Here is a 7728-nt window from a genome sequence, read left to right on the forward strand (position 1 = left end):
AAAGCAGTGATTTGAAATGGAAGCTAAACAGTGTAAAGAAAACACGCAGGGCTAACGGCTCTGGAATGTTACACTCATGAGATTCCATGTTCAAAAGTCAACGGACCCAGTGGCGGTAAACTGGGAGTTACAGGAAGTGCTACTTACACAGTACTTCTAATTTAAAACAAGTTTAATTAAATAAGATACTGCAGAGCAGCTGCAGTGACTCTTCCAACATTAGAGAGGTTCGTTCATGGTCCCTGAATAAAACCACTTTTATCTTCTCTTTACACCCACATGCACAAATAATTTACAATAAATCAGGCCTGCCATTGGTATCTCATTTTACATGATTTCTTTTCTAATCAAGCATAATGCAATGCACAAACTGCCTTAGTGGATGCACCAGTGGATAAAAGTGGATGCACTAAAGCAGGTGTCGGCAACCTTTGCAACCAAAAGAGCCATTTTGGGCCCTCTCCCACCAAATAAAATTTGTCTGGAGCCGCAAAATATATGTAACCTTTAAAGCCACAATATGGAATAATTTTGTTATGAAATATCCAAAAATCACTTGCACAGTGTGATATATTTCATGCAGTTGTGTACTTACATTATCCCAAATGTTCCCAAGAATGTGCAAATCCAGAGAAATTCCTGTTTAAATAATGGCCCGTCCCTAGGCTCCCTTGTATCAGTGACTTAATATCTGCTTCTCCGCACTACCCTCAGTTTCCGGTTGTAGAAACTACGGCAACACGCAAATGCAGAAGTGGTTATACAGCATCTGGGACGCAGCATCTGTTGTTCTGAGATTATGGATCACTATTACTCTTTGGCGAGTAAAGGAAACCCAAAAAAAGCGTAAATGTAGGCCAAATGAGGCAAGCAGGCTTATAAACAAACAAAGAAATAAAACTAGAGATGCACCGATTGCAATTTTCTTTGCCGATTCCGATTTTATTACAAGTGAAACCTGCCGATTCCGATTTTTGCCGATTCCGATTTTCTATCCACAAACTATAATTGACAGTATACTGTAAATAAAACCATATTAACTTTTCTTCAATACACATTTTTTTTATTTTCATTGAATAAATGATTGAACATTACAATTTCCCCAAATTTCCCTAAATGCAGTTCTCCAAGCTGCATTAAATTACAGAATCTTCTCTTTCCCAAACAACTCTTAAATTGAATAACTCTGTGACTGAAAAGAAGTACAAATAATAAAATATAACTTAACATGTCACTTAATTTACCTTTTTCATTTTTGTACTCATCTCACAAAAGTCTAAGATAACAATAAAATACTTCAACTTTATTCTCGTCTGTTTCCGTTTATGAAACTAACATTGCTTTATTTCATTTTTTCTGAAATGTAAAATAAATTGTCTTTATCTTGTGTCTGTAGGAAGTGGGTTGATTTTTGCTGCAACTTCAATAAAAAAGTTAAAAAATCTTATGAGTGAATTCTACTCTAAAGATGTATATGTATTTGCAGTTTTTTGTGTTAGTAAAGAACTCAATCAAATATATATCACATATATTGGTTGATTTATTCATTTTTTTATATTTTGGATTTTTAAAAACAATTAGAAGTCATGTTGAATGTCATTGTACCTAGGTGAAATGACCAGTTTTAACGTAAGACAAGGAATCAGGTTGAATGGAATTTACGTTTGTTTTACACAGAGTGAACGACTTCAACATGAGTTTAGCATGTGTCAGAGTTTAGCATGATGCTAATAGCATCACTGTTGGCTAGGGATGTAACGATTCACTCAGCTCACGATGCGATGCGAGTCACGATTCTGATCTCACGATGCAATTTATTCACGATTTACTCACGATTTATTTTAACAAAATGAGTTGAAACAAATTAGAAAAGAACAACTTCCCTTGCATAATTTCTTAAATGCTTCACGTTTCTTTGTATAATAAAATAATGTTTTATTTCAAATAACAAAACTAAACTGCAATTTTATAACAAATTAATAATAGAAAAAGTCTCTTTAATATAAACAAACTAATACTGTCTGAGCTTTTCTTGGATTTTTTTGCATTTAAGAAATATCAGCATGTCCACGTTTAGATTTGCAGTGAAAATAGCGGCCTGCTGTTCAAAAAATGTATTGCGATTCAATTTACACCTCAACCGATTTGAATCGTCACTCATTATAACCGATTTTCAACCGGCTCACGGTGAATCGTTACATCCCTACTGTTGGCATACATACCCCATGGAGACGGAGCAGCGAGAGATGAACTACAGTGCACCTTTTTGTCTGTACAGTACATGATGCGCGTGCACGCGCGTGCAGTCAGCGGATATGAGAGATGCGCGTCAGTCAGCAGAGACTCGCGGTCCGGTGGACACACATGCGAGTATAAACGAGCCGTGAAAGACAGGCTGTGCGCGCGCACGTTTACATGTTTACTTGCGGCTTTGAGTGTACTGACGGCTGTGACGTTCTTGCCCACATCACAGGAAACAGAAGATCGGCTTGGAATCGGCGAGACGTGAGACTGACCGGCCGGTCACCGGTCGGGCCGATCATACGAAAAACCGGCCGATTCCGATCTCTTGCCGGTCATTCGGTGCACCTCTAAATAAAACAATGATTAATATTGGCGTGGTGTTTTCTAAATGGAGAGAGCTTCGCGACCAACTTGGACTCGACAGAGACTCCGCTCTCGCATGTGTTTTAATAGACAGGTAAGCAATTTTTTTTATAGTACACGAAATACACATGCACCGATTATTTCAAGAGTTATGAATGCAGTTACCCTATGAAATACAGTATATGTCGCACAGAAATATGTAGCCAGTAACGTTACTTGTAAATACTGTGGGTTCGTTCCAATTTACTTTTTAAACGACGATTGTATGACTGTTTTAAACAAGTAAAACTGTGTAGCATTACGCTACCAAATCAACTGACAAAGTCCAATATCAGTCACGATCTAACGTAACATTACATTCCACGTTTCTTGCAAGCTAATTCACTACGATGACATAAAATAAAATTCATTCTTTACCTCATCCGTGAACATGATGGGTGATCTCCATACGCCTCTGGATGGTGAAAACGACATGTCCCATAATTCCACTCTCCTACATACGTCATTTAGCTTCGCCTTTTGTTGTTGTTTCGAAAGTGCACCATCTAGCAGTCCGAATATTCCATATTGTGGCTTTAAATTACTATAACACAGATTATGCATGTAAGGTAGTAGTTACCCAGTTGCACCACTAGGTGACAATATAGTGCGATTTTTATTGTATTTAGATGTTAGCGATTTATAAATTTTTGTCCCTGGCAATAAGTGGGAGTGTTACACTTATAAACATTATGAGAAGCGCGCTAGGCAGACAGGATTTAAACTATGCTGGCTAAACACCTAAGAGCTTGGTTTAAAGACGAAAAAACGTACCAAGCAGAATGTTTTCTCCCCATTCCATTTCTAACACAAGCTTACAGTGTTCGGCGCACTGTCAAAGCAGAAATAAAACTGCTGCTCTCTGTATGTTTTTACTGTCATCTCCGGTCACGCTCATATGTACATTGCATGCACTTATTTTGTCTATTCGAATGAAATATCTGAAAAAGCAAATACATTTACTCAGACAGGGTGTATGGCTGGGTAAATGCGTCAGCTTTTTCAGATATTTCTTGAAGAAATCAGGACAGAAGTGGTCAAAAGTGGACAAAATAGACGGATTACAGCAGCAGGTGTAAACGGGTATGTGCCTCTTTCGTCCACTTGTGATCCGATCGACCAAAACACATCTTAATACCAGGCATAAAGACTCAAAAAAGAGGGCCTTATAACGACTGCAGTGAGCCGCAGCAGGGGGGCAGAAGAGCCACATGCAGCTCGAGAGCCATGGGTAGGGCTGTGCAATTAATCGAAAATAATTGTAATCGTCAATTTTGGCCTTCAGCAATTACAAAAACAAAATAATTGACGTAAAACGATTATTGTGCCGCATTCCATTTTGCAAGGATCATCTCTTTTCTTGTGGTATAAATCCACAGCGCACCCCCTTCCTTTACAGTTGTTCAGCTGTGCTATTTATTTACATTTATTTTTCAGTTGAATTCACAGTTTAAAAGCCAAGTTTTTTTATTTTTCTATGTTGTTTTAAAACTTAGTGAGTAATCGTGTTAAATAATCTGGATCTCAATATTGGCCAAATTAATCGTGATTATGATTTTTGTCATAATCGAGCAGCCCTAGCCATGGGTTGCCGACCCCTGCACTATAGGGATAGTTAACACAAAAATAAAATATTACTTGATCATTGAATCACCCTTGTGTCATACAAACCTGAAAAACATTCTATCTTCTGTACAACACCGATATTATGATGAACATTGGTAACCAAACAAATTTGGCCCTCAATGACTTCTATAGTATGATGGAAACAAAACCATTGAGAAATTTCTCATAATATATTTTATGTGATCGAGAGCGTCAAGAGTCAAATACAGGTTTTTATGCTATTATTGAACTATCCCTTAAGCTAAATTAATTCTCTGACAGCACACATGGACAAACAAACAAAGATCAAAACTGTAGAAGACTTTAAAAGATCTTTAAAACATATTTTAACAGACAACCAAAACTTCAAGCAGCATGAGAAGTCTGCTTTAAACAACTGTTCTTGAGTATGTATATTATTTTTCATTATTTCATAAACTCACATTGTTTGTACGATGTAAAATATTGCTCCTATGTTCAAAAGTCACAAAGAGTAAACATATCTCTTTAATTCCACTTCTGTGACATTTCCGTGTCACCAGTGCAGAATCTGAAAATCAAAGTTGTTGGCAATAAATTCTTGAGAGTGCGGATAAATAAACAATATAAACGAACGTTGCAGACATCTCCTTTTAAGGCCAACCCTGTGCCGCAGCATGTATGATCAATAACCAATTTAAAGTTACTATTTGCTGGTACTGGAATGGAGAACCACCTTTAAAAAGACAAACTAAATAATCTTCTCACAATTGAATTTTATTTTACTTAGCTCTTGTTTGTCTCGTCACAGTCGACTATCTCTACACCACAGGTCAAAAATAAACAAACAACCACTCTTTCCTACTGACGCCCGATGTTAAGAAAGTCAAACATCTAATCTAAGCCTGGCATACGTGCCAAAATAATCAGCTGGGGTTTCAGCTGAGTCAGCAAGTCTCTCTCTCTCACACTGTTTTTCACTGACCTAACTATGAACCACAGGACAGTATGTGCTATCTTCACTCGCTAATACAGACCTATCGACCCGCCAGATCCCTGCGCTCTGCAAACGAACGACGTGTTGTAGTGCCATCCCAAAAAAGGAAAAATCACTCTCACGTACCTTCTCTGGATCTGTTCCACATTTGCCGATTCTTAAAGATGGCTACAGAATCTGCTGAAAACACATCTCTTCCATCAACACCTGACCGATACGTTCTGACTTCTTTTACTTTACACTCTTTCTATCTTCAAAGAAAAAAAATCCTTTGCTTTGTATACTGTGGTAGGCTATATGAGATGGGTTTTTACTGCACTTATGCTTTTTGTTGTCCTTATGTTGTTCCAATTGCTTCTATTGTTTTCCTCATTTGTAAGTGGCTTTGGATAAAAGCGTCTGCTAAATGACTATATGTAAATGTAATGTGCTGCCAAAATGATTCGTGATCAGGACAATCTGTGGATACTTTATAATCTTCGAAACTTCTTGCTTCAACATTTTGTTCATGCATCTAATACACTTTGTTCGATAACTATGTGACGAACAACATATCAGTCCAACTGCTCTAAAGCTCCAGTCAGTTGCTTGCTACTGAACTGTAAACAGCCTGTTTACAGTTAATGTCAGGGTTATAGAAATGGCTGTGTTCCTGGACACACGGAGAACAATGAAGCACAACATAACTGCACAGTATGATGAAAAGATGGACCAATGCGATAGGATGTTATAGGAATATACTATTTTTACATGTATGTGATTTACAAAAGAATACCGTTGAAGAATAAACTTTAATATAAAGTCAAGCATTAATGTCAGTCAAATCAATAAACACCATTAGAGGCACAGAGAACCAGTGTCTTCATGGAGCACAAAACAAAAATATGAAGAAATATGGGTCAGAAAGACTGCCATGCAAAGATCAGATTGAAAGGGTCTCGGTAAGCAATTCTTCAATGTGAGTAACTGTTACACATATGATTGGACATGGGTTAAACGTCATAGCACTGCTTGCAATCTGAAGCGTATGCGATGATGCAACAGTAACCTTCACTAAAGGGTAATCCTGACTGGAATGCAGCAGTCAAACTAACATGCATATTTCACAAGAAAATTACACATATTTTACATTTCATATGTACGTGTTATGCTGCATGCGCTGTTTTCATAAATTCTGATAACACTTTATCATAGGTTCTTATTAACGAGCACATGTAATGTCACACCATTTATACACTTAACATTTTACACATGACAGTGCTGTCATAAATATTTGATTAAAATGTACGTTAACATGTTAGCTATTGATCTGCACTATTCGTGTTTATTAAGGACTTTATGAAAGTTATTACAGATCGTTACGTTACTTATTTTTATCACGAATGACTGTAAACAAAACAGACGTGCACCAAAGGATTGCTTGAGTTATTTAACATTTCGTTTATTAAATTAACCGGTAAGTATTACAATTGAATATGGCATAGTATAATAAATTAAATGCATTCACATATTTTTGGAGACGAAAAAATAATTTCGACTGATTGTAGTGCGTGATTTACGGAATTATCTCGGGAAAACCTCTTGATAGATCACTAGTACTCTACGTACCGAGTAACAACTGTAACGTACGTCAAAATGTCATCAATATCTATTCGTCAACAAAGTATCAGTATCACCGTAATCTGCTCTCACCTTTATTTCGTGGATCCTTCAATCACGAACACGTTTTTCTATCCACAAAAACAAACTTCACGCCGATGACATTGTTTAGTATTCCATGTAATTCACGTCGTTTTCAAAATCTCCAACAGCGCGAAAGACTTTAACCGAAATGCGCGTAACGTTACACTAGAGCAATTCGTAAGCGTCCATGCTCGTCCCCGTTCATACTGCAGCAGAAGAAAGGCGCTAATGGGAGAGACAGTCTCCTACACTGTAGACAAGCAGAGGGGGGAAAACAAATCCAACGTCAAATACTTCCTCCACGAATAAACAGCCACGTATCATATGATAGTAGTTCGTACCACCATAACGCGTCAGATACTCTGAATTACGTTTACTGTATGATCTGTGAAAAGATTGGCGATTTAAAATGCACACTATTTAACTTGATCCCCCGGCCTGCTTTTGGTTTACACGAGGCGGCACCTTTTCTCGGATTTAATCTGATTGGCTTTCTCAAAATTACGTCACCAGGCAAGGTCGTACGCAAGTTTCAATAGGTTTTTTTTTGTTAGCTTGTTTTTGCGAATGGGTATTTAACGCATAATAACCTGTTCGTTTCAGTGTTTAATGTGGCGTCTCTTTAAAAAAAGCTTAACATTTGAGTTTAAATATGTTGCAAACAGTCTTTTATGTATGTTTTATTACAATGGGTTATGCCTTAGTGCATTACGGTTTGTTTTACAAGGTTTAGTGCTCAAACAGTAGAAGTTAATGTGTCATCCAGGAAAGCTTGCTCTGTCTGGATAGGGAGCAGACATTGTCCACTGTGGCAATTT

General features: G+C 37.3%; 1 protein-coding gene across 16 annotated transcripts in view; it reads right to left on the reverse strand.

The window, feature by feature from the left end:
* Positions 1–7238, reverse strand: part of mical3a (microtubule associated monooxygenase, calponin and LIM domain containing 3a) — a 60626-nt gene extending 53388 nt beyond the window's left edge. For 5 of the 16 annotated variants that reach the window (XM_057347710.1, XM_057347699.1, XM_057347697.1 and 2 more), the window contains exon 1: positions 6920–7237. The gene's annotated coding sequence lies outside the window, so the exon portion shown is untranslated. Of the gene's footprint in view, positions 1–6919 lie in introns of all 16 variants that reach the window. The other 11 variants (XM_057347695.1, XM_057347694.1, XM_057347709.1 and 8 more) reach the window with 8 other exon arrangements.
* Between the last annotated feature and the right edge of the window lie 490 nt (positions 7239–7728).

Source organism: Triplophysa rosa, linkage group LG12, assembly GCF_024868665.1.
Source record: "Triplophysa rosa linkage group LG12, Trosa_1v2, whole genome shotgun sequence".
In the NCBI taxonomy this organism is placed as follows: domain Eukaryota; kingdom Metazoa; phylum Chordata; class Actinopteri; order Cypriniformes; family Nemacheilidae; genus Triplophysa; species Triplophysa rosa.